Source organism: Lonchura striata, chromosome 15 (assembly GCF_046129695.1).
Source record: "Lonchura striata isolate bLonStr1 chromosome 15, bLonStr1.mat, whole genome shotgun sequence".
NCBI classification, from domain to species: domain Eukaryota; kingdom Metazoa; phylum Chordata; class Aves; order Passeriformes; family Estrildidae; genus Lonchura; species Lonchura striata.
This window is the reverse complement of record NC_134617.1, coordinates 15,650,154-15,676,106: the sequence shown is the minus strand read 5'-3', so window position 1 is coordinate 15,676,106 and position 25,953 is coordinate 15,650,154. Positions and strand designations below refer to the sequence as shown.

At 56.4% G+C, this 25,953-nt stretch overlaps 1 protein-coding gene and 2 pseudogenes across 2 annotated transcripts in view; all 3 read right to left on the bottom strand.

Moving 5' to 3' along the window:
* Positions 1–25,953, bottom strand: part of LOC110481538 (protocadherin gamma-C5) — an 81,452-nt gene that overhangs the window by 19,354 nt on the left and 36,145 nt on the right. The window lies entirely within an intron of this gene.
* On the bottom strand, positions 17,534–22,296 carry LOC110483667 (protocadherin gamma-A6 pseudogene; annotated as a pseudogene).
* LOC144247134 (protocadherin gamma-B1 pseudogene) overlaps positions 23,367–25,953 on the bottom strand; it is a 3,875-nt pseudogene continuing 1,288 nt past the window's right edge.

Sequence of the window (25,953 nt, the reverse complement as noted above, 5' to 3'; positions counted from 1 at the left end):
CACTGAAGCACCAGCTCCGACTCCACAGAAGGAGGGGAAAAGTTGAGTTACGGGTGTATACAATACCTTCTGTTAAAGGGGTTCAGAGAGCTAAAGAACCGAGCTTGCCAGAAAAGGAGAACTACAGCATAGTTCCCTATCGAGTAAACACGCCGGGACAGATCACACATCATTATCACATGAAAGAGCCCAAATGTGGCTGAGACAATTAGTGGTCACTAGACCCAGGCGAAAATGTTGTCTTAGCTTCAGGTTCCATGACACTTTTGTTCCCGCTCCACCCCGAGTCCATCCCACCACTCCATTTCGGTGAATCTCGCAGCTGTCTGTCCTTCTCCAGGACAGACAGAAGTACTGGCAATATTTGTGCCACTCCTCGGGGAAAATCAGCAATTTGCAGATAAGATTTGGCAGGTCAAAAGGATGAGTCAAGATCTGAAGTACACTCCCAATCACTCACACCCGCATGCCCCTGAGCTATTGAGCAGTGCGCCGGCACGTTCAGACCTGCAGGTTCCCTACTGATCAGCAACAGCAGCATAGAGGAAGAAAAGATTCAGAAAAACTCATAGAGAGGGACCGTAGGGCAGAAGCTCACCTGTGTCGAGCTCCCAGTGCTAGGAGGGTCCTCCCCAGAACGAGTGCCTGAGCCAGGATCAGCGGAGAGGACATTGGTAGACAAGGCTGCCACCCCTGGTCTCAAGAACGTGAAGTCCTTCTGCCCCGACTCGGATGCTAAACACACCTCGTAGGAATAGGGCAAAGGCAGCGTGCTGCTGCAGTAGTTGTACGGTGCTTTTGAGCCCAAGGTGGAATACAGTTCCTTATCAGAAGTTATAAAAATGGGAGGGCTCCTCGACTGTCGACATTTAAAGAAAAATACAAAAATGACCGTGGAAACGAATAATAAGGACACGACGGAGAGCGACACAACAAGAATGAGGTTCAAATCAGACGACAGGTGGGACACAGCGTCTCTGTCGCTCAGCTCCGGCAGCGCCTCCTGCAAGCTCTCGGCCAGCACCACGTGCAGCGTGGCCGTGGCCGACAGCGCCGGCTGCCCGTGGTCCTTCACCACGGCCACCACTCGCTGCTTGGCCGCGTCCCGCTCGGACACGGCCCGCGCCGTGCGCACCTCGCCGCTGTGCAGCCCCACGCGGAACAGCGCCGGCTCCGACGCCTGCACCAGCTCGTAGGACAGCCACGCGTTGCGCCCCGCGTCCGCGTCCACCGCCACCACCTTGGCCACCAGGTAGCCGGCCTCGGCGGAACGCGGCACCACCTCGAAAGGAGGCGGCGCCCCTGCCGCCGCCTCGCCCGCCGCCGCCGCCGCCGGCCACAGCACCCGGGGCGCGTTGTCGTTGCGGTCCAGCACGAAGACGCGCACCGTGGCCGTGGAGCTGCGCGCCGGCGAGCCGCCGTCCTGCGCCCGCACCGCCAGCGTGAACTCGCGGCACTGCTCGTAGTCCAAGGAGCGCTGCGCGTACAGCGCGCCGCTCCGCGCCTCCACCGACACGAGCGGCGCCGCGCCCGCCGCGCCCGCGCTGCCGCCCGCCAGCCAGTAGCTCACGCGCCCGTTGGCGCCCGCGTCCGCGTCCCGCGCCTGCACGCGCAGCACCAGCGCGCCCGCCGCGTTGTTCTCCGCCACGTACGCGCTGTACGCCGCCTCCTCGAACACCGGCGCGTTGTCGTTCACGTCCGACACCTCCAGCACCAGATCCGTGCTGCTCCACAGCGCCGGCCTGCCCCGGTCCCGGGCCACCACCGTCACGCGGTGCTCGGACGCCTGCTCTCGGTCCAGCGCGCCCGCCGTCACCACCTTGTACGAGCCGCCCGAGGACGCCACGATCGACAGCGGCGCCTCTCCCGACAGCTCGCACGACACCTGGCCGTTCTCGCCGGAGTCCGGGTCGTTCACGTTCAACACGGCCACCACGGTGCCCACCGGAACGTCCTCGGGCACGGGACTCGACAGTGACAGAATCGTGATTTCGGGCGCGTTGTCGTTCACGTCCAGCACCTCCACCTCCACCTTGCAGTGTGCTACCAAACCGCCACCATCCCTCGCCTCCACCAGCAACATGTAGCCTCGCATGTCCTCAAAATCCAGCTCCTTCTGCAGACTGATCGTCCCGCTCTCTGCATCCACCAAGAATTTCTGCAACATTTTAGTCGGCATTTTACTGAAGCCGTAGGTGATGTGTGCGTTGGCGCCGGCGTCGGCATCGGATGCAGAGAGGTTCAGCACCGTTGATCCCGGAGGCGTGTCCTCACGCAGGCTGACGCGGTACCGGTCCTGCGCGAACACGGGTGGGTTGTCATTGGCGTCGGTGACGTTGATCCAGAGCTGGGCGGTGCCAGTGCGGGGCGGGTCTCCCCCATCCAGCGCAGTCAGCAGCAGGCGCAGGCTCGGCTCGCTCTCCCTGTCCAGTGCACGGCGCAGCACCAGCTCCGCGAACTTGCTGCCGTCTTGGCTCTCCTTCACCTCCACTGCGAAATAGCCATTGGTCTCCAGCTCGTAGCCTTGCAGTGAATTACTGCCCACGTCCGCGTCCTCGGCCACATCCACAGAAAATCGAGCACCAGGTGGTGTAGACTCAATGATTTCGAAGTGGATATTTTCCCTAAGAAAGCGCGGCGCGTTGTCATTCGCGTCCTGGATGTTCACTTCGACGTGGAAAACGTTCAGCGGGTTGTGCACCACCACCTCAAAGCTGACGGAGCAGGTCGCCGACTCGCCGCACATCTCCTCCCGGTCCAGCCTCTCGTTCACGTACAGGTTCCCGTTCTCCTCACTCACCGTGAAGTATTGCTTCTCCTCGCTCAGGCGCAGCTTGCGCGCCGGCAGCTCGTCCGCGCTGAGCCCCAGGTCCCGCGCCAGCGGCCCCACGAGCGAGCCTCTGCCCAGCTCCTCGGGGATGGCGTAGCGGAGCCGCTCGGCCGCCGCCCGGCCCCACACGCACAGCAGCACCGCGGCCAGCAGCGCTCGCCCGCCGCCCGGCCCGCGCCTCTGCCGCCGCCTCACCGCCATTCTCTGCCGCCGGCGCTCGCCGCGCTCCTGCCTCCCGCCGCTGCCCCGCTTCCCTTGCAGCCGCTCTCGCCACGCAGCGCAGGGGCCGCCGCAGCGCAGCCAGCCCGCTCGGGCCGCCTCTCCCCGCCTCTCGCCGCCGCCGCCGCTGCTGCCGGTGGCGGTGCCGCTGCCGCTGCGGCCGGCGCCGGGCGAGCGAGCAGCCTGCGGGGGCAGGACGCTGCGGCGGCGGCGGCGGCGGCTCCAGCGCCGCTCGGCGGCGGCCAACAGCGGCACCCGGAGGCGCCGCCGCGCCACTGCAGCCGCCGGACGGCGCTCAAGGGGGTCTCGCCCCGGGCCGCCCCGTTGGCTGCTCACCCCCACCAGCTACCCAAAACCGCGAGTGAGAGTTCAGTTTGGCGAGTTTTTTCATACCCGCGGAAAGGGGAATCGAGGAGCTCTGTTCAGAAGCAAAAACGCAGACCCTGGCTGTGGAACGTGTAGTGCAGTAGTGGAGGATCACGCAGACTTCGTACAAGGGAACCCAGGTGAGTACAGGTAAGTACAAGCAGGTACACTGCATCAAATGCCTTGCAGATTTGCAGATTCCTAACCCTTCTATTACTGCTGTGGGCTCTCTTTACCCAGCTCTTTTATTTCATTTCTACCATCTCTGTGAACGAACATCTACAAAATACTCGGGAAGAGAAATCTTTGTAGCTAAGAATCACCATAAGCAACATCTTCTTTCTGGAGATTCTTGTTTATTTTCCTGTTCTTTTATATCCCTCTCACAGTAACTGTGACTGGAGGGAAATGGTAAGTCTTATTCTCTAGAACAGCATTATCCTTACATGTTTCCAGTTTTACAAATAATGGATATTACCACAACTCCTTGCCCTGTTGGGAAGGATGACCTTTTAAAGCACTTCTTCAAAAAGCTTTTTCAGTGAACGGCTTAAGTAAGTAGATCTGAGAATGGGGACAGACTGAAAAAGGTATCCATGCTCCCAGGATACTTCAGTTAGCAGTGTGCTGAATTTTTTACTCTGAGAATTGTAAAAATGAATGTTAATACTCCTCTGTGGTGATGCCTGAGGCATATATGACACGTCAGCTACCTTCCCCAGGACAGAGACTTCGAGACAAAAAGACAACAACAACAACAAAAAAAAAAACCTCAGAAAAGGAATCTCAGAAAGGCACAACTAGAGAAGGCAGTTTGCCCATGGCTCAAACACAGTGATGTGTCCTTTGCCACAACAAGACACTGAATGCTCCGGGAGTGGGATGGTCTGAAAAAAGAAATGATAAAACACTTGATCCACCTCGATGCCTGTTTGTGCTGACACCACCTCCCTGCAACAACCAAAGGAAATCATGAAATACAAGACTCTCCACAAATCAACAGCTCTTGTTTCCTGACCTTGTAGAGAGCAGGGCATGTTATGATCAGCTGAATCATTCCAAATGCTACCCAAACCAGGTTTTGGGAAACTACGGGTACAGGAGGTTTTCACAACACTCCTATTGCTCAAGAAATAACTCCATGAATTCTTACTGTGCTCATTCACAGGGTCCTGGTGATAACTCGGTTCCCACTTACACCACTCTTGCCACTGTCTCAAAAAATACCAAGATAGAAACTACAAGACACTGTTTTTATCTCTTCTTCCATAACAGTTATTAGGAAATGATAATTGGCCTCAGCATTGCTGTGAGAACAGGCTCTTCCTCTGCAACAAGAAGCAGCCACACTCTAGCTTCAGAGAGAGAATACTGAGAAAGTACTTAAGTAGAATCTTGCCCTCCCTCACCCTTTGTTGTATTCCATAAATTAGACACTGCTTTCAAGCTTTCAAATAATTAATGTTAATTGAAAACTTTGTGTTGTATGACAACTGTGATAAATACAAAAACAGACAACTGACTTTTGGAACAACCTTCAACCAATAAACAGTTCACAATGAAAATACCTGTGTATGTCTAAGAGTCAAACCTGTGAGCAACACTGTGATCAAGAAATGAACATTGGCAAATGAACTTTGGCACATCAGGACCTACTGTTGCTACACCCTCGGCTACAGCACCATCTCTCTGAAAAAGGCACAATGGCGAAGAGTAGAATAGACAAAAATTTCCCTTAGAACAGCAACAATCCTTTGGAAATCAACTTGTTTGGCACAAGAAGCTTCTCACAGACAATCAGATCATTCTCACAAAATCACTTCAGGTGCAGTAACTCTGGATTGTGCTCACCGGCTGGTAAGAAGCGCAGAAAGAAAAAAACAACATTTCTAACCAGTGATGCATTAAAAATGTACATAACACTCTTCCTTCTACATTGCATCCATTTTAAACACTTGGCATGGAAAGATCAAGCGCAACAGAGAACGATACAAAACAAGATATAAGGCATCATAAAAAGCACAAATGAACAACCCTTTACACAAGTGTATCTCGACTTTCCTTGCAGTGCTGTGCCACCTGTAATGCATCTAAGCAGAAATCTCGACATTACGCTCTAATTTCTAGATGTTCACCCATAGTTTGAAGGCATAAAAAGAGGCATATGGTCTCTAATCTGAACCTTCTGCCTGGGAACGTCCAGTTCTTCAACTCCATCTTTGCAGGAGCACAGTGATGATGCACTACCAAGGTGACAAACCAGTACTAACATATATAATTTCGATTTAACAGCATTAGCAAAAAGCAAATGCACTACTCTTCCACCATCTCTACTCACTCCCGAGTGTGAAGCTCACTTTTTACTCAACCAAAGAAATCCCCACAAGCAAATGCAAAAAATGCCTGGAAATGGTCTCCTGGAAAAAAACAGAATGCTACACAAAATTGACATTGCTGCAACTACTGGATGAGGAACACCCTTTCAAGAGTCAGAAATGTAACAAACCCAAAACAAAGCAGACAAACACGGGTCCACCTTCAATTACAAACAATGGTTTACATTTATCCTAAAAACTATTTAAAGAAAAGGAGTATGGGGAGAGTGATAATTAAGTATACCAAAGACAGACATGAAAAAACTGCTGCTGTTAAAAATTCATACTACAGTGTAGTTCAGACTGATTTAAACGACAATAAATAACTTTTAAAATATAACAAGCAAACAATTATGCGGGGGGAACGGGTGAAAGAAAAACAAAAGCCACAAGATTGTGTACAAAACTAAAAATACTATCACAAATTCAAAATTTCTAGACGGGAATACAAATGTTCTGTCACTCGGCTCAAGCACGAGTGCTGTCAAGAACACAGCTGATACTGACAACAATGCAAACTGCCACTTCTTTACCATGTAATACAATACAATAGAAGACCGAATACTGGCGAGATCACCGGAATTCCACAACCTGCACTCGCAAAACTAAGATCTCAAACAGAGAATCTGCAGCAGAGAAGAGCTCGAATTCTCCTCAAAGGCTCATCAACCGTAACAGTGAGATCGAACTCCTACGTCCACCACCCCACAGCAAGAGGCACCAGCACATAGCTCACGGAAACTATGCCTTACTTATCACAAAATTTCCCAATTCAGGACAGAGACCAGAGGGGGGAAAGTACAGGCACGCAGCAGGAGGAAGCGCCACGGAAAGAATTCGACCCGAAACTCACCGAGGGTGGGGCGGGATCGGCGGGGAGGGCGCCGGCAGGATCCTGGTCCCCGAGCAGCGGCGCGGGCTCGTCGGGCGGCGGCCGGGCCGGGAGGGTGTCGCAGCAGCTGCCGGCCGAGAAGCGCAGCTGGCTCTTGCGCGAGTCGGCCGTGAGCGACACCTCGTGCGAGTAGGACTGGAGGAAGGCGCGCACGCCGTCGATGCCCACGAAGTGCGACACGGGCACGCCGCGCAGGGCGCCGCTGTCCGCCGGCAGCAGCTGCTGGCGGCGCCAGCGCCGCAGGCGCAGCGCCAGCAGCAGCAGCAGGAAGGCCACGAAGAGGCACGACACGGCGGCCACGGCCAGCACGAGCCAGCGCGTCAGGCTGGCGGCCGGCTCGCCCGGCGCCGCCGCCTCGTCGGCCGCGCTGCCCAGCTCGGCCAGCAGCTCGGCCACGCTCTCGGCCAGCACCACGCTCAGCGTGGCCGTGGCCGACAGCGCCGGCCGCCCGTGGTCCTTCACCAGCACCACCAGGCTGTGGCGCGCCGCGTCGCGGGCCAGCGGCGAGCGCGCCGTGCGCACCTCGCCGCTGTGCAGCCCCACGCGGAACAGCCCCGGCTCCGTGGCCTTGGCCAGCTCGTAGGACAGCCACGCGTTCTGCCCCGCGTCCGCGTCCACCGCCACCACCTTGGCCACCAGCGCGCCGGCCTCCGACCAGCGCGGCGCCAGCTCCACGCCCGACCACGCGGCGCCCGAGCCCAGAGCTGCCGCCGCCGGCGGGTACAGCACCTGCGGCGCGTTGTCGTTCTCGTCCACGATCTGCAGCCGCACCGACACGTTGCTGCCCAGCGCCGGCGCGCCGCCGTCCTCCGCACGCACCCACAGCTGCAGCTCGCGCAGCTGCTCGTAGTCGAAGGAGCGCAGCGCGTACAGCGCGCCCGTCTCCGCCTGCACCGACACGAACGACGACAGCGGCGCGCCCCGCACCCGCCCCTCCGCCAGCCGGTAGCGCACGCGCGCGTTCTGCCCCCAGTCCGCGTCCGTGGCGCGCACCCTCAGCACCAGCGCGCCCGCCGCGTTGTTCTCCGCCAGCCGCGCGCTGTAGCGCTCCTCCGCGAACACCGGCGCGTTGTCGTTCACGTCCAGCACCCGCAGCGCCAGCACCGCGCTGCTCTGCAGCGCCGGCGACCCGCCGTCGGCCGCCCGCACCGTCACATTGTACTCCGACACCTGCTCCCGGTCCAGCTCTCTCGCTGTCACCACACGGTAGTAGTCATCAAAAGATTTCTCCAACCGGAAGGGGACGCCCCCATCAAGCGAGCACCGTATCTCTCCATTCACCCCCGAGTCCCGGTCCTGCACGTGAAGTAGGGCGACCACCGTCCCCGACGGTGTGTCCTCGGAAATCTCACTGAGTGCCGACCTCACCGAAATCTCGGGGGCGTTATCGTTTATGTCTGTGACAGTAATCGTGACTTTGGCAGTGTCGAAAAGGCTTCCCCCGTCCCATGCCTGCACCTCCAGTTCGTAAGAGTTGCCTTCCTCGAAGTCCAGGCTCCGCAACAGAGTAATAGCTCCCGACTCAGAGTCCAGATGGAATATACCCGATGCCATGTCAGACACTTTTTTCAACGAGTATTTCACATCACCATTCAGCCCTTCGTCGGTATCCGTGGCTGTGACAGTGAGGAGGACGGATCCCACGGGCACGTCCTCGGGCACACGCACCGTGTACTCCGCCTGGCTGAACACGGGCGCGTTGTCGTTCGCGTCCAGCACCGTCACGCGGATCCGAGCCGTGCCCGTCCGTGCCGGATCGCCGCCGTCCATCGCCCTCAGCACCAGCTCGTGAAACGCCGCCTCCTCCCGGTCCAGCGCCTTCGCCAGCACCAGCTCGGGACGCTGATCGCCGCCGGGGCCCGCCTGCACGGCCAGCGAGAAGTGCTCGTCGCCACTCAGCTCGTAGCTCTGCAGGGAATTCCGGCCCATATCGGGGTCATGAGCGTCGGGCAGAGGAAAGCACGACCCTTGAGCTGACATCTCGCTCAATCTCAGCTCTGTTTCTGCCTCTTGAAAGTTCGGAGAGTTGTCATTAATGTCCGTGATTTCCACTTGGATCCCATAAACCTGCATCTGTCCCTCCACTATGAGCTCACAGCGCAGCACGCATTTCTCCACCAGCCGGCACAGCTGCTCTCTGTCGATCCTCTCCGCCGTCACTAAATGTCCCGTCTTCCCATGCAAAGCAAAATACTGCGTCCTACCTTCAGAGACAATCCGGACTCCACTATCTCGGAGCGCCGACAATTGCAGCCCCAGGTCCTTGGACACGTCGCCCACGAACGAGCCCTTGGGCATCTCCTCGGGCACGGAGTAGCGCAGCTGCCCCCACGCCGCCTCCCACGCTGCCAGCAGCACAGCCCAGAGCAGAGCTCGCTGCCGCCGGCCCCAGCGCCTCCCCGCCCTGCACATCTCCGCAGCGGCTCCCCAGCACAGCCGTTCCACTCGCCGCTCCCGGGTGCTGTCGCCGGCCTTTCTGCCTCTCTGCAGAACGGCTCCGCACCGCGGGGACGTTCGCAGACCGCCCGCCGCCGAGACTGATAGCGATCGAGCGAGCGATCGAGCGGATCCGCAGCGGGCGGGGCTGCGGCGCTCCGAGCTCCTCTCGCTCCTCTCGGTCAGCAGCGGCGCCCGCAGCCTCCTCCCGGCACTGCAGGCACCGAGCGCCGCCGAGCGCTGCCCACGGACATCTCGCGTGGGCGGGACATAACCGCAAAGAAAACGTCGCTTTTCGTCCAGCGCGGACCTCCTGCTTCGGCTTTTGTCCAGCTGATCTCTGTTTCCATCCTCTACCCATGACGACGTGACAGAAGTAACACGCCTCCTGTGATTATGCTATTTCTCCCGCCCGGGAAATGTCTCTGTCATGATCGTACAACATAGATGAAACTGTCTCTGAGTATGACGTTTGGGGTATCATGAGTTTTACTACATAGATCCAAATGCGCAAACTCCTCCACCAATTCTAGTTTTTATACGAGTCGTGCTTGACGAACAGTATTTCAGCAGACCAAATAGTGTTAAAGAATAGGCAAACTTCTCATGAGCAGTCACAATGTTCACAAAGTTCAAAATGTTCACGAAATGCAGCACTGCAGGGGAGGTCGTTGCTATTTTGCACCAGCAAATCAGACAGTATTCTGATTCAGTCTGTATTACTGCCCGTTCTCCCATCACAACTTTTTAATTACAGTTTTACTCAATATATGCATAACAATGCTCACTCAGAACTAATACTCAATACATAGAGCTTTTCGGAAATGGAAATGCTCAATTAAACCAACTCATTAGAGCAAGCATTACTATGGTAGCCTTCCCTCAAAAGAAGGGGTTTGGAGTGGACCCCTATCAGAAGGTCCAAGCACTAGCTCCGACAAAAAATTATTCAGAAGGAAAACTCTCCACAACAAGCCTGTCATGTACATCGCATTCTAGACAATAAAGACTGCCTCCCTTGTTAATAACACATAACAGTAAGGATACCATAATTTTTTAAGATAAAGTCTTTCAGATAAACCAGAATGTGTCATGAATCCGATGTGCTTCAGAACAGTTGAACGGTAAGAACCTCTCAGTGAGCCGAACAATCTTAAAGCAGATGAGGCAGCAACTGCCGCTTCGCAACACCTGATGCAAAAAAGATACACGAGAAGCCATAATTTCACAGCATCATGGAATAAAACATAACCACTAAGAGACGCCGGGAAAAAAAGAAAAAAAAACCGGCAAGAGCTTACGGGCACCAGCACGCCGTTATTTAAAGGCAAGGAAGGAAGGAATTCGCTTTACAGACCTGAGCTGCGTCCAGATCGGCCGGCGGCTCTCCTGTTACGGCGTTGCTGTTCAGGCTCGGCTTCTCGCAGGAATCGCCGCCCAGAAGCTCCTCCGCCGACAGGACGGGCACCGGCGGCGGCGGCGGCGGCCAAGCGGCCTCGGGCACGGCGCGGGCCGGCGCCGCCACGCACAGGTTGTAGGAGTAGGGCAAGGTGCCCTCGCAGAAGTCGGCCGGGAAGGCGGCGCCGGCCACCGAGAAGCGCTGCGCGCCCAGGCAGCGCAGCACGGCGGGCGGCCCGGCCCGGCGCAGCCGCGCCAGCACGGCCAGCGCCACGCTCAGCACCAAGAGCGCCGAGAGCAGCGCCAGCGCCAGCACCAGGTAGAACTGCAGCTCGGCCGCCGCCGCCGCCGCCTCGGCGCCCGCCGCCCGCTCGCTCAGCTCCGGCAGCGCCTCCTGCAAGCTCTCGGCCAGCACCACGTGCAGCGTGGCCGTGGCCGACAGCGCCGGCTGCCCGTGGTCCTTCACCACGGCCACCACTCGCTGCTTGGCCGCGTCCCGCTCGGACACGGCCCGCGCCGTGCGCACCTCGCCGCTGTGCAGCCCTACGCGGAACAGCGCCGGCTCCGACGCCTGCACCAGCTCGTAGGACAGCCACGCGTTGCGCCCCGCGTCCGCGTCCACCGCCACCACCTTGGCCACCAGGTAGCCGGCCTCGGCGGAACGCGGCACCACCTCGAAAGGAGGCGGCGCCCCTGCCGCCGCCTCGCCCGCCGCCGCCGCCACGGGCCACAGCACCCGGGGCACGTTGTCGTTGCGGTCCAGCACGAAGACGCGCACCGTGGCCGTGGAGCTGCGCGCCGGCGAGCCGCCGTCCTGCGCCCGCACCGCCAGCGTGAACTCGCGGCACTGCTCGTAGTCCAAGGAGCGCTGCGCGTACAGCGCGCCGCTCCGCGCCTCCACCGACACGAGCGGCGCCGCGCCCGCCGCGCCCGCGCTGCCGCCCGCCAGCCAGTAGCTCACGCGCCCGTTGGCGCCCGCGTCCGCGTCCCGCGCCTGCACGCGCAGCACCAGCGCGCCCGCCGCGTTGTTCTCTGCCACGTACGCGCTGTACGCCGCCTCCTCGAACACCGGCGCGTTGTCGTTCACGTCCGACACCTCCAGCACCAGCTCCGTGCTGCTCCACAGCGCCGGCCTGCCCCGGTCCCGGGCCACCACTGTCACGCGGTGCTCGGACGCCTGCTCTCGGTCCAGCGCGCCCGCCGTCACCACCTTGTACGAGCCGCCCGACGACGCCACGATCGACAGCGGCGCCTCTCCCGACAGCTCGCACGACACCTGACCGTTCTCGCCGGAGTCTCTGTCCCGCACTTTCAGGAGGGCCACCACGGTGCCTGTCGGAGCATCCTCGGGCACCGGGCTTGAGAGCGACAGAATCGTGATTTCAGGCATGTTGTCGTTCTCATCCGTGATGTAGATCTGCACTTCGCAGTGACTGCTGAGCCCGCCGCCGTCTCTCCCCTCTACGCCGAACATATATTTATTCTTCTCCTCGAAATCGAGGAGACCCGCTGTTCTAATTTCCCCAGTCTCACTGTCGATAGCGAACAATGCCCTGACGGCTTCCGGGACGCTCCCAAAGGAGTAGGACACTCGCCCGTTGGAGCCTGCGTCAGCATCCGTCGCCCGTACCCGCAGCACTACTGTCTCCACTGCTAAATTCTCTGCAACTCGCGCCTCGTAGAGGCGTTTACTGAACACGGGAGGGTTGTCATTTGCATCTGTCACGTTGATGCGAACCTGGATAGTCCCGGACCTCGCGGGATCCCCACCATCCACTGCCGTTAGCACTAGCTCAAAGGCGCTTTGCACCTCACGGTCCAACCCTCTCTCCAGTATTAATTCTGGCTGCTTGTTTTCACCTGGCTTATCCTGCATAGACAGTGAGAACGATGGGTTGCTGGTGAGCTGGTAAGCCAGCAGTGAGTTGCTTCCTGCGTCCTCATCTCGGGCCATCTCCAGGGGAAAACGAGCACCAGGAGAGATCCATTCACCGATCTCGAGGTCCAAAACGGCCTTGGTGAAGGCGGGTGAATTGTCGTTCACGTCCTCGATCGTCACGTCGACGTGGAAAATGTTCAGCGGGTTGTTCACCAGCACCTCGAAGCTGACAGAGCAGGTCGCTGACTCGCCGCAAATCTCCTCCCGGTCCAGCCTCTCGTTCACGTACAGGTTCCCGTTCTCCTCACTCACCGTGAAGTATTGCTTCTCCTCGCTCAGGCGCAGCTTGCGCGCCGGCAGCTCGTCCGCGCTGAGCCCCAGGTCCCGCGCCAGCGGCCCCACGAGCGAGCCTCTGCCCAGCTCCTCGGGGATGGCGTAGCGGAGCCGCTCGGCCGCCGCCCGGCCCCACACGCACAGCAGCACCGCGGCCAGCAGCGCTCGCCCGCCGCCCGGCCCGCGCCTCTGCCGCCGCCTCACCGCCATTCTCTGCCGCCGGCGCTCGCCGCGCTCCTGCCTCCCGCCGCTGCCCCGCTTCCCTTGCAGCCGCTCTCGCCACGCAGCGCAGGGGCCGCCGCAGCGCAGCCAGCCCGCTCGGGCCGCCTCTCCCCGCCTCTCGCCGCCGCCGCCGCTGCTGCCGGTGGCGGTGCCGCTGCCGCTGCGGCCGGCGCCGGGCGAGCGAGCAGCCTGCGGGGGCAGGACGCTGCGGCGGCGGCGGCGGCGGCTCCAGCGCCGCTCGGCGGCGGCCAACAGCGGCACCCGGAGGCGCCGCCGCGCCACTGCAGCCGCCGGACGGCCGCGCTCAAGGGGGCCCGGCTTGGGCGGGGCTCGGCGGCGGCACCGGGCCCGGGTTCCGCCGCCACCGCCGACAGACAGCGCTGAAGCTCTTCCTTAATTCGACACCAAGGCCTTTCTCTCTCAGATGTGATCTCGGGTGATTTTAGGGCATTCTTTTGAGTAATTTTCAACTGTCAGAAGCAAATATTAATGGCAGGGCAGTAAAGAATGGAATTCAGCTCCTCTTAATAAAATCATGGCCCATTTAGACCAGCAATAAATTATAATATGGGAAAGACTTCAAGAGCATTTTCATATTTTTCTTAAATTCTGTTTTCATTGCCAGGGTTAAATTAGTTTCAGCTACAGACCAGCCTAAAGCAATGTAAGCAACCCCGATGCCAAAATAGGAGAAAGACATTTACTTTTTTGTTTCTGACTCATCAAAGTTGCTTCATCTGAGTTGTTTCATTCATCCATATCTGAGCACCTGACAATGGAAAATGCAGAGCAACTCTCAGTCCTTCATCGAGCCAAACAATGTTTTCACTTTCCATTTGAAATTTTTATTAATGGTAATTTAATCCACAACACTGCCATGAGCAGGAAAAATTTCAGATAGTCTTCAATGTTGGAGGCAAATCCAAAACTTCTGTGGGATATATCTTCCATTTCCATACAACCCACATTGAAAAGATTTCTCCTAATCAAAACCTCCCTTCTTTTCGTTAAAAACAAAAGTCTACTGAATTATGGCCGCTGGCCCTCATAAAAAAACCTCACCAAATCTTTCCTATAAGTTTATTCACATATTGAAAGAGTGAAAGGTTTTCAAAAGTCTACAGAGAGCGATCATTTCTCTATGCTTAAAAACCTCACCTCCTTCAGTCCTTCTCCATTGCAGAAATATTCAAACACTAAGGCCACTTCCATGATCCTTCTAGGGACTCTAACATGTCCCTTTGGGATATCAGCCCAAGATCTGCATGCAGTCTACGCTCTCACAAAGAGAGTTTAGAGGGGGCAAGGACCACCCTCAACCTGCTGGACAGAGTATTTGTCATGCAGTGCAGGACACCATTTGAGAAGCAGGTGCCCATTGGCAGCTCACATCCCATCTTATCACCCACCAATGACCCAAAGTGCTTCTCTGCAAAGCTCTTCCGTATCCCTGACCCTCCCTTTAAACTGGGGATTGCCCCACCACAGCTGCAGGACCTTGCACTTTGTTCCACGTCATGATGGTTGCAAGGTGCCTCTTCTCCAGCCTATCCCTCAGTGGCAGCTCTGCCCTCCCGGAATCAGCTCCAATTGGTGCCAGCTGCACATGGGCTGAAGGTGCACTCAATGCACTGTCCATGAAGGCATGAACAGAACTGGGCCCAGTCAGGACCCTTCAGGGACAGCACAAGTCACTGCTTTCCACCGGGACATTGAGCCGCTGTCTGTGACTCTTTGGAGGTGACTCTCCAGCCTGTTCCTCAGCCCTTTCACAGCCTCCAGGTGATTGCCCAGCATGTTCCTCTGGGTGATGGCCTGGGGGACACTGCACACGTTCTCCCACTGGCCCCTGGTCTGCTCATGGAAGTCTTGGCTGGGCTGGGTGGCCGCTCTGCACTTTGACAGCTGCAGCCAACATGCTTCTGCATTTTACAACACAGACAAAGTGTTCCTGGGTGAGCACAGCAGGAGTGCTCATGAAACCCTTCCTCTGCATAGCTGGAAACATCACAGGTGTGTGTGGGAACTGCAGCTGCACTCGGGCAGCTGGGACAGAGGAGACCTTCCACATAAGGTCAGACACGCTGAGCACAAGCTCATGACAACAAACACCGCAAGAGTTACAAACATATGGAAATGTACAGATGCAATAACAATTTGTAGGCCTCCCTTGCTCTACAGAAGCAACTCAAATCTCACAGCACTCCATCAGGCACGGGCTGGTGTTAGCTATGACCTGTGACAAGCAAGGGAATGACCGAGGTCTTCTCCAGCCTCACACACTGAGCTCCCCTGTCTGCTTTTTCTTCCACGCCATGCCACTGGAAGGTTTTGCTTGTGCCCATCTCCTCATGAGTCAAATTGATCAGGAGATGATAATGCACTTCAGCCACACCCACAAGGGAGGTACAATTGTCTGCTCACCACCATTATGATCAAAAACTGAAGGATTCTAGAGCACAGGAATGATAAACAACCACAATAAAAGATCAGCAGTCACCAATGGAGAATGGCTCATCAAACCATTGGCCTCAAGGGAATCTCCTCTTCGTCCTTATCACATTCTGTGTTCCACAGAGATGCAACATCTACTGAAGTCATATTTACATCTATTTCTTCCAATAAGAACAGAACACAAATTCTCTCTCATATCTCATGACTTCTACTGGGACAAGAGCATGGGACACTATCACACCATATATTACTCATAAAAGATAGCTTCTTGATAATTCAAAATATAACATCACACTGAATAAATCAAAGAAAAACAAAATTGAAATAAAAAACCCACAGAAAAACCCAAAATATTAATCAGATAAGTTAAGGAAGCGATAGAAGAGAACAAGTAGCCAAAGATACCCACAGTGAAGTCTTCTAGACTTTACTTGCAGGCCCTAAAACTCATCCCTGAGGGCACCTGGAAGTCACTCAGGTCTCAAATTGCAACTTCGACCCTAAAGACTCACACAGAACAGCAGGATAGGGGGGTTCATTTGAAGAATCTGTCCTCAGGTCATCAAATTTTTCTACTGCATGGCCTGCTCACCTTGCACAGTTAGGAAACCATCATTTCAAACAGCTTCTCATCAGCCTCTTTCTCAAGGTAAATCTGCTGACAAATTACAACAGATTCTCTTATTCCTTCAGCCTCCTATTCCCCACACACCGTTCAGTCTTCAGTGGCTGAAGTAAGGATGTGCTGAAATATATCAGTCACTGTTTGATATTTAAAAGTACTGACCAGAATTGTGAAAATGAGCTGCAACCTTCCTAGAAACAAAGGCCTGAAAGAAAGGGAAATTACAACTCTGAGGAAACTCTGTATCAAATTATGGCATTGAGCTACAGACAGATAGTGGAGGTTTCACAGAGGATTCATTGGCAGTTCTAGACAAGAATTAAGGTTCTACAGGAGCAGTTACCATGGAAAGTGTTATTGTTGGAGGACTGTCATTGTCTTTCATGACAGAGAAACCAGGAGCAGAACAGCAATGGCACTGCCTTTGGCACCAAGCATGAAATCAAATCATTTCCCAACCAAACCCACACTGAGTCATTGATTTTCCTGGCACAGAACTGAGCTCTCACTCTCCTCACGCTGCATTCACAGCCTTTAGTTCCAACATCAACATACACCAAAATTTTGGTTCCATGTTGGTGACAGAGAAAACCAGCACCTTGGGGAAACATCCATTTATGAAGTTGTGTTTCTTGAATGAAATATTCAAGGTCAGGCTGGGTGGGGCTCTGAGCAACCTGCCCTGCTGGAAGATGTCCCTGCCCATGGCAGAGGAGGCTGAACCAGAGAATCATTAAGGACCTTTGCAACACAAATCATTCTCTTGTTCTCTGTTTTTAGGATTATCTGAATACTTGTACAGCTGCATGGGATGGATCAGAGATACACTCCATGCTGGATAATTTTATGTTTTGGAGTTTGCAGGATTGCCAGGCACAATGAGCATCAGCTTTACTCCTTGACCAAAGTACAAACAAAAAAACAAGTAACCCAAACCAAACCAAACAGACTAAAAATCTTCATGAACCCAGCCAGGAATGGGAAACACCAGAAGAGAATCAACCATGGTTTCACATTGCAGATTGGGTCATTTGCAGTCCCTACACAACACAGCAAACTGGACTGTAACTAATACACAGGAGGCCTCACACAGGAGCTCACTACATTGGCCCAGACTGTCAATTCCTGGCACAGTAAGAGAAAGGAAAAGCTTGGAAACACAAACCTGGGCCTCAGCTGACTGCGAGGACAAACAGAACTGGACACGATTAATTCATTCATTTTGAACCAAGTCCCTGTGAACTCCAGCACCGGCCCTGTGTCTGGACAGACAGACTTCTGCTCTCGGTCCAAACATAACATGGAAGTAAATTTTGCATGCAGACATCATTAGAATAGAGGTTGTGTGCACAGCTCCTCAGATCCCAGGCATCACAACTTACATTACTGGGTACCATCCAATTATTTCAACAAGTAGAAAATGCTATATATGCCATATATTTTTACCAGCTCTGTCAAAGACCCACACATCCACGTATCCCCTCAAAGGTGACATCACCATTCCTCAGCACATGGACTCCTCACAAGATGAAAAGCAATATGGAACCCAAACTAGGCCATTGCAGTCCAAACCACAGCATTGAGCACCATAAGACTCCTCCTGGCTCATTTCAGAACACCACAAATAGCCCTGAGGATCAACAAAACCCATGCCATGTCTCCACCAGGACCTCCTCATACACCACTCACCCCCAAAACTTCCACCTAATCCTACACTGCTCCCATGCTTAGCACACATCTGCAGAATTTAGAGAGACTCCCCCAAGAGGAAAGTTGCTCAGACAGTATCTCCTTACTATGGATAATATTTGACTTCCCACCCTAGCCATGGGACAAGAAAAAGCATTTATTACAGAGATATTTTCAAGAAACATGTCGATAGAAGTCTCTGTCCTTACACCTATAAACATGAAAGAACCATTTTCAGATCATCAGAAGAAGGAGACAAAGTTAACACCAGCAGAATTGAAGAGCTCACAACTCTCTTCTCTGTTATGTAACTCAGAGTAGATAATAAACAACCTTGTTTAGAGGCACTGAATACACAGCTTGCACTTCCCATGTGGCATCTGTCACAAGTAGAAAATTAGGCATAGAAGTGACACAATTATGATGACATGCAAACACTATAGCAAAAAGTTCCCAGAATTCTCCATGCAGCTGGAATACACATCTTCTAGACAATTAATTTAGGAAGAAGAACCACACATTGATTCATCCTAGAGATAGGAACCGGTCTGGGAATGAGGGAAAACATTCCCTTGAGTCTTTCAGCACACATTCATGCACGGCTCACAGCACTCACATTTCCAACCCTTCACACCATCCATGGTGTCCTTTCACCCACATATCTTTAAAACATGTGACAGCAGAGGCCCAGTTCCCCAGACCATCCTTCTTCCCACCACCAATTCCACACAGCTATCTGTACATCTCTGTGCTCTGGAAGCTGCATTTGCCTGCGGGCTGAAGTCCTGTGAAGAGACTTCATAGGTCTCAAATAAAAGTCAGGCCGTCTTCCAAGGTACACTGAGTCAATGTGTTTCAGCCGAGGGGGAATTATGTCCACTTTGTACCTCCCACTGCACCTTGAATCTCTCCCTTCCCATCCAGGCAATTCTCTTGACATGCTAAATATTTTCTAGCCAAGGCTCATCCAACTCCATCTGATATGACTCTATATTAAAAATAAGAAAAAAACAAAGCAACTCTGCCATTTCCTCCTCCACATGCAACACCTACAGGCTTTTCAAAAGAATCACGACTGCAAGAGGATCCTTCATCTTCGTAACAAGCAGAATTACATCATCAAGAACCACTTGTGGACCGGTCCAATCCTTTGCTGAGGACAAAGATCAAAGTATGGATGACACAAACACTTCCTGCTGACCTCCACTATGTATCAGGGACAGTGATAAAGACTGAGAACAATGCACAGAGAGGTTCCACAAAAAGCCATCAGCATCTTGTTCAAAAAACATTCAACCTATAAAAAGATGTGTGCTCTTAGGAAGATATGTTAACCTCCTAAAAAGTTGTATTTCTTAATAACCTAATACATCTCTTCACCAGATCTAATGCAAGCAGCAACACAGATTCTACAGAGCACAGCTGACATAGGGGAACAACACCTGGAATCTGATCAACACAGGAACCTCCGACTTAATGAACACCCTGCCAGCAGCAGCCTTCTCCCTCCTTCCTTCTTCACCGACTGGAAGGATGAGGACACACTCAATGTTCACATGACAACGGCAACGGATCAAGCATTCAGAACTTCACTGAAGGAAACTTTACCGTGCTTTTAAGTAAAATGCACGATGGAAGCCAGACAACAAGGCGCGGAAAGGGCAGGGGAGCAATAGGAGAAGAGTCGTGGAAAAAATCTGGAGACCGAAACTCACCGAGGGTGGGGCGGGATCGGCGGGGAGGGCGCCGGCGGGATCCTGGTCCCCGAGCAGCGGCGCGGGCTCGTCGGGCGGCGGCCGGGCCGGGAGGGTGTCGCAGCAGCTGCCGGCCGAGAAGCGCAGCTGGCTCTTGCGCGAGTCGGCCGTGAGCGACACCTCGTGCGAGTAGGACTGGAGGAAGGCGCGCACGCCGTCGATGCCCACGAAGTGCGACACGGGCACGCCGCGCAGGGCGCCGCTGTCCGCCGGCAGCAGCTGCTGGCGGCGCCAGCGCCGCAGGCGCAGCGCCAGCAGCAGCAGCAGGAAGGCCACGAAGAGGCACGACACGGCGGCCACGGCCAGCACGAGCCAGCGCGTCAGGCTGGCGGCCGGCTCGCCCGGCGCCGCCGCCTCGTCGGCCGCGCTGCCCAGCTCGGCCAGCAGCTCGGCCACGCTCTCGGCCAGCACCACGCTCAGCGTGGCCGTGGCCGACAGCGCCGGCCGCCCGTGGTCCTTCACCAGCACCACCAGGCTGTGGCGCGCCGCGTCGCGGGCCAGCGGCGAGCGCGCCGTGCGCACCTCGCCGCTGTGCAGCCCCACGCGGAACAGCCCCGGCTCCGTGGCCTTGGCCAGCTCGTAGGACAGCCACGCGTTCTGCCCCGCGTCCGCGTCCACCGCCACCACCTTGGCCACCAGCGCGCCGGCCTCCGACCAGCGCGGCGCCAGCTCCACGCCCGACCACGCGGCGCCCGAGCCCAGAGCTGCCGCCGCCGGCGGGTACAGCACCTGCGGCGCGTTGTCGTTCTCGTCCACGATCTGCAGCCGCACCGACACGTTGCTGCCCAGCGCCGGCGCGCCGCCGTCCTCCGCACGCACCCACAGCTGCAGCTCGCGCAGCTGCTCGTAGTCGAAGGAGCGCAGCGCGTACAGCGCGCCCGTCTCCGCCTGCACCGACACGAACGACGACAGCGGCGCGCCCCGCACCCGCCCCTCCGCCAGCCGGTAGCGCACGCGCGCGTTCTGCCCCCAGTCCGCGTCCGTGGCGCGCACCCTCAGCACCAGCGCGCCCGCCGCGTTGTTCTCCGCCAGCCGCGCGCTGTAGCGCTCCTCCGCGAACACCGGCGCGTTGTCGTTCACGTCCAGCACCCGCAGCGCCAGCACCGCGCTGCTCTGCAGCGCCGGCGACCCGCCGTCGGCCGCTCGCACCGTCACGTTGTACTCCGACACCTGCTCTCGGTCCAGCTCTCTCGCTGTCACCACACGGTAGTAGCTGCCGTGAGAGCTCTGCAGCCGGAATGGGACATCCCCGTCCAGCGAGCAGCGCAATTCGCTATTAGTCCCCGAGTCACGGTCCTGAATGTGCAACAAGGCTACCACGGTCCCCGACGGGGCATCTTCAGAAATCTCACTGAGTGCTGACCTCACCGAAATCTCGGGGGCGTTATCGTTTATGTCTGTGACAGTGATCTGGACTTTTGTCGTGTCAGACAGGCCACCATCATCCCGTGCCTGCACCTCCAGGTCGTAAGAGTCGCCGTCTTCATAGTCCATGCTTTGCAGTAGCGTGATCGCTCCAGTCTCTGAGTCTAAGTAGAATATTTTCGAGGCTTTCTCTGTGATTTTCTTAAATGAGTATGTCACGTGCCCGTACAGCCCTTCATCGGCGTCCGTGGCTGTGACAGTGACAAGGACAGAGCCCACGGGCACGTCCTCGGGCACACGCACCGTGTACTCCGCCTGGCTGAACACGGGCGCGTTGTCGTTTGCGTCCAGCACCGTCACACGGATCCGAGCCGTGCCCGTCCGTGCCGGATCGCCGCCGTCCATCGCCCTCAGCACCAGCTCGTGAAACGCCGCCTCCTCCCGGTCCAGCGCCTTCGCCAGCACCAGCTCGGGACGCTGATCGCCGCCGGGGCCCGCCTGCATGGCCAGCGAGAAGTGCTCGTCGCCGCTCAGCTCGTAGCTCTGCAGGGAATTCCGTTCAAAATCGGGGTCGTAACCCTCCGGTAAGGGAAACCGCGACCCCGGGGCTGTTGTCTCACTTATTCTCTCTTCCAGCTCAATTTTCTTAAAACTCGGAGCGTTGTCGTTAATGTCTGTGATTTCCACTTCTATTTCATAAAACTTCATTTCCCCCTCCACTATCAGCTCACATCGCAGAACGCATTGCTGTACACGTTCGCACAGCTGCTCTCTGTCGATCCTCTCTGCCGTCACTAAATGTCCCGTCTTCCCGTGCACAGCGAAATACTGCGTCCTACCTTCGGAGACCACACGGACGCCGCGAACGCTGAGCTCCTGCAGCCGCAGCCCCAGGTCCTTGGCCACGTCGCCCACGAACGAGCCCTTGGGCATCTCCTCGGGCACGGAGTAGCGCAGCTGCCCCCACGCCGCCTCCCACGCTGCCAGCAGCACGGCCCAGAGCAGAGCTCGCTGCCGCCGGCCCCAGCGCCTCCCCGCCGCGCACATCTCCGCAGTGGTACGCCAACACCCCGAGCAGCGCCCCACCGCAGACCGCCGATCTGCCTCACTGTCCTTCCCCAGCTCGCTGCCCCGGCCGCTCCGCCGCCGGCAGTCCCTCCGCTCGCTGCAGCACGGTTCCGTACCGCGGGAATGATCACTGACCGTCCTCCCGCCGGGCCACGAATCCGGCGAGCGAGCGATGGAGCGGATCCGCAGCGGGCGGGGCTGCGGCGCTCCGAGCTCCTCTCGCTCCTCTCGGTCAGCAGCGGCGCCCGCAGCCTCCTCCCGGCACTGCAGGCACCGAGCGCCGCCGAGCTCTGCCCGCTCTGCCCGCGGGCAGCTCGCGGGGAATGGACATTTGCCACGGAGACAATTTCCCGTGCAGCGGTGACCTCCTGCACCGCCTTTTCTCCAGCCGGTCTGGGTTTGGTCTTTCAGGGGATCACCATCGGGAGGAATGTCGAGGAATTCCGTGGGCGTGCTGTTTCAGTCGCAGGAGGTACTAATAACTTACTAACGGCAATTTATTTATATTAGAGCATATTTTTCCCCATTTCAAGTTCTAGATTACCATTAGTTTTACCCTCTTTGTTCAAAAACCTCTTCAGCAACGGGGTCCGAGGTTGAAAACATTAGATACACGCCCACACACACCGATAGCCTCAGCCATCAGGCTCATTAACATAAGCGGGACGAGAACAATTGCGCGCTTCTTGAAGTCAGGGACCTAATTGTCATACGATTGTTACAGGTAGAAATAAAGATGTAGCTAATATTCTCAAAGGAAAACTTGACGGAATCAAGATCGTCTGTTAAATTTAGTGTTTCCTTAATATTTACACCGCATCAAGTAATTGTATAGCCACAAGAAAAAGAATTTATCAAGAATCAACCTGCAAAGCATTGAAGTGTACTAAGACAGTATATCAGGAAAAGGATTTTTTAATCAGATTGGTACAACATTACCAAGGAAAGTTTGTAGAACGGTAGAAGAAAAGTATAGCTGCCTAATTGAAACTCTGCTGACCCATGAAAAATGTACAAATGAGTTTCATTCAAGTGCCTGATCTGTCATTTGGCTAATCTCCTTGATACTTGATACTCTCAGATGTCTATCCTTGTAAAAATCAGAAGTTTAAAAACCTACTATTCTCCAAAGCCCCGACATCTCCAATAAATCTAAACCTCAATATCTGAAACAAACCTTTTTGCACCTTCACCTCTGTATGAATTAAATATCATGAAGAGTAAACCAGAGAACTGGCAGCCAGGATATAAAAAGGAAGCCAGCCCACTATTGCATTATCCTCCCGTCCCCAAATCGTGGGACATTCTTTTCTTTCACTCAGGATGCAGAACACAACATGCTACACACCTTTCCTTTGTGAGTCCAATAGGCAAAAAAAACCCCCATCAAACAAAACGGAAAAACTCAACCATTAATAAAGAGATTTGTGTAAAGCTATGGACAAGTTTCAAATTCACACTTTCTGAATCAAATCAGGAAAATATCTACAACATCATTTCTCTGTGGATTTTCTTTCTCTCCAATTCCATCACGTAGAATCAGCGTGTCTCCTAAACAGTAAAAAAACAAGTTCAATGCTGGAAATGCATTTTAATTTAAAGAGCATGAGTTTTGAAGACAAAACGTCTTTCACTGAATTTCACTTTGTAACCAAGGAAGAAGCAGGTGCTACTGCTAGCCTCCTGCTTTCCATGGAAGCGGGATAGACCTTTCTTTAATTCATTTTCTTAATTAATTTCCGTAATTCATGTAGACAGGTGTGTGCCTCCCACAACAATATAACCCCAGAAAACAGGGGAACAATGCTTCAAGTCAAAAAGAGAGTTACAGTCAAAAGATCTCGGCTGAAATGGAAGCCAATACCAAGGAAAGAGCACAAATTTCCGCGGCTATATGGGGACGCTAACGAGGATTTCTCATGGACAACATGCCGAGAAAACGAGGGGGAAAGGAAGATGATACGAAAGCCTCAATAAGAGAACAAAAGCTTAGCATTACACACCTGCGGTGCATCGGGATTCACGGGAGGCTCTCCCGTGAGGGCGTTGCTGTTCAGGCTCGGCTTCTCGCAGGAATCGCCGCCCAGAAGCTCCTCCGCCGACAGGACGGGCACCGGCGGCGGCGGCGGCGGCCAAGCGGCCTCGGGCACGGCGCGGGCCGGCGCCGCCACGCACAGGTTGTAGGAGTAGGGCAAGGTGCCCTCGCAGAAGTCGGCCGGGAAGGCGGCGCCGGCCACCGAGAAGCGCTGCGCGCCCAGGCAGCGCAGCACGGCGGGCGGCCCGGCCCGGCGCAGCCGCGCCAGCACGGCCAGCGCCACGCTCAGCACCAAGAGCGCCGAGAGCAGCGCCAGCGCCAGCACCAGGTAGAACTGCAGCTCGGCCGCCGCCGCCGCCGCCTCGGCGCCCGCCGCCCGCTCGCTCAGCTCCGGCAGCGCCTCCTGCAAGCTCTCGGCCAGCACCACGTGCAGCGTGGCCGTGGCCGACAGCGCCGGCTGCCCGTGGTCCTTCACCACGGCCACCACTCGCTGCTTGGCCGCGTCCCGCTCGGACACGGCCCGCGCCGTGCGCACCTCGCCGCTGTGCAGCCCCACGCGGAACAGCGCCGGCTCCGACGCCTGCACCAGCTCGTAGGACAGCCACGCGTTGCGCCCCGCGTCCGCGTCCACCGCCACCACCTTGGCCACCAGGTAGCCGGCCTCGGCGGAACGCGGCACCACCTCGAAAGGAGGCGGCGCCCCTGCCGCCGCCTCGCCCGCCGCCGCCGCCGCCACGGGCCACAGCACCCGGGGCGCGTTGTCGTTGCGGTCCAGCACGAAGACGCGCACCGTGGCCGTGGAGCTGCGCGCCGGCGAGCCGCCGTCCTGCGCCCGCACCGCCAGCGTGAACTCGCGGCACTGCTCGTAGTCCAAGGAGAGCTGCGCGTACAGCGCGCCGCTCCGCGCCTCCACCGACACGAGCGGCGCCGCGCCCGCCGCGCCCGCGCTGCCGCCCGCCAGCCAGTAGCTCACGCGCCCGTTGGCGCCCGCGTCCGCGTCCCGCGCCTGCACGCGCAGCACCAGCGCGCCCGCCGCGTTGTTCTCCGCCACGTACGCGCTGTACGCCGCCTCCTCGAACACCGGCGCGTTGTCGTTCACGTCGGACACCTCCAGCACCAGCTCCGTGCTGCTCCACAGCGCCGGCCTGCCCCGGTCCCGGGCCACCACCGTCACGCGGTGCTCGGACGCCTGCTCTCGGTCCAGCGCGCCCGCCGTCACCACCTTGTACGAGCCGCCCGACGACGCCACGATCGACAGCGGCGCCTCTCCTGACAGCTCGCACGACACCTGGCCGTTCTCCCCCGAGTCCCTGTCGCGTACTTTCAGAAGGGCTACTACAGTGCCAGTCGGCGCGTCCTCGGGCACGGGACTCGACAGCGACAGAATCGCTACTTCCGGGGCGTTGTCGTTCTCGTCCGTGATATCGATTTGAACCTTGCAGTGAGCCGTTAACCCACCTCCGTCCATCGCTTCCAGACCAAAGATGTATTTATTCTTCTCCTCGAAATCGAGGGGACCCACCGTCCTGACCTCGCCACTGTTGCTGTCCACAGTGAACAAAGAACGGATGCTGTCTGGAACGTTGCTGAATGAGTAAGAGACTCGACCATTGGAGCCCGCGTCCCCATCTGTCGCCCATACTCGCATCACCACAGACCCCACTGACAGATTCTCCGCTACTCTCGCCTCATAGAGGCTTTTGCTAAACACGGGTGGGTTGTCGTTGGCGTCGGTAACATTTATGTGAACCTCGACAGACCCAGACCTTGCGGGCTCCCCGCTATCCACTGCTGTCAGCACCAGTTCAATGGCGCTCTGCTTCTCCCGGTCCAATGCTTTCTCCAGCACTAATTCCGGCTGCTTGCTTCCTTCAGGGCTCTCCTTCATGGCCAGGGAGAAGGAAGGGTTGCTGGCGAGCTGGTAAGTCAGCAGCGAGTTGCTTCCTGCGTCCTCATCCCGGGCCATCTCCAGTGGAAACCGAGCACCAGGAGGGATTAATTCACCGATCTCGA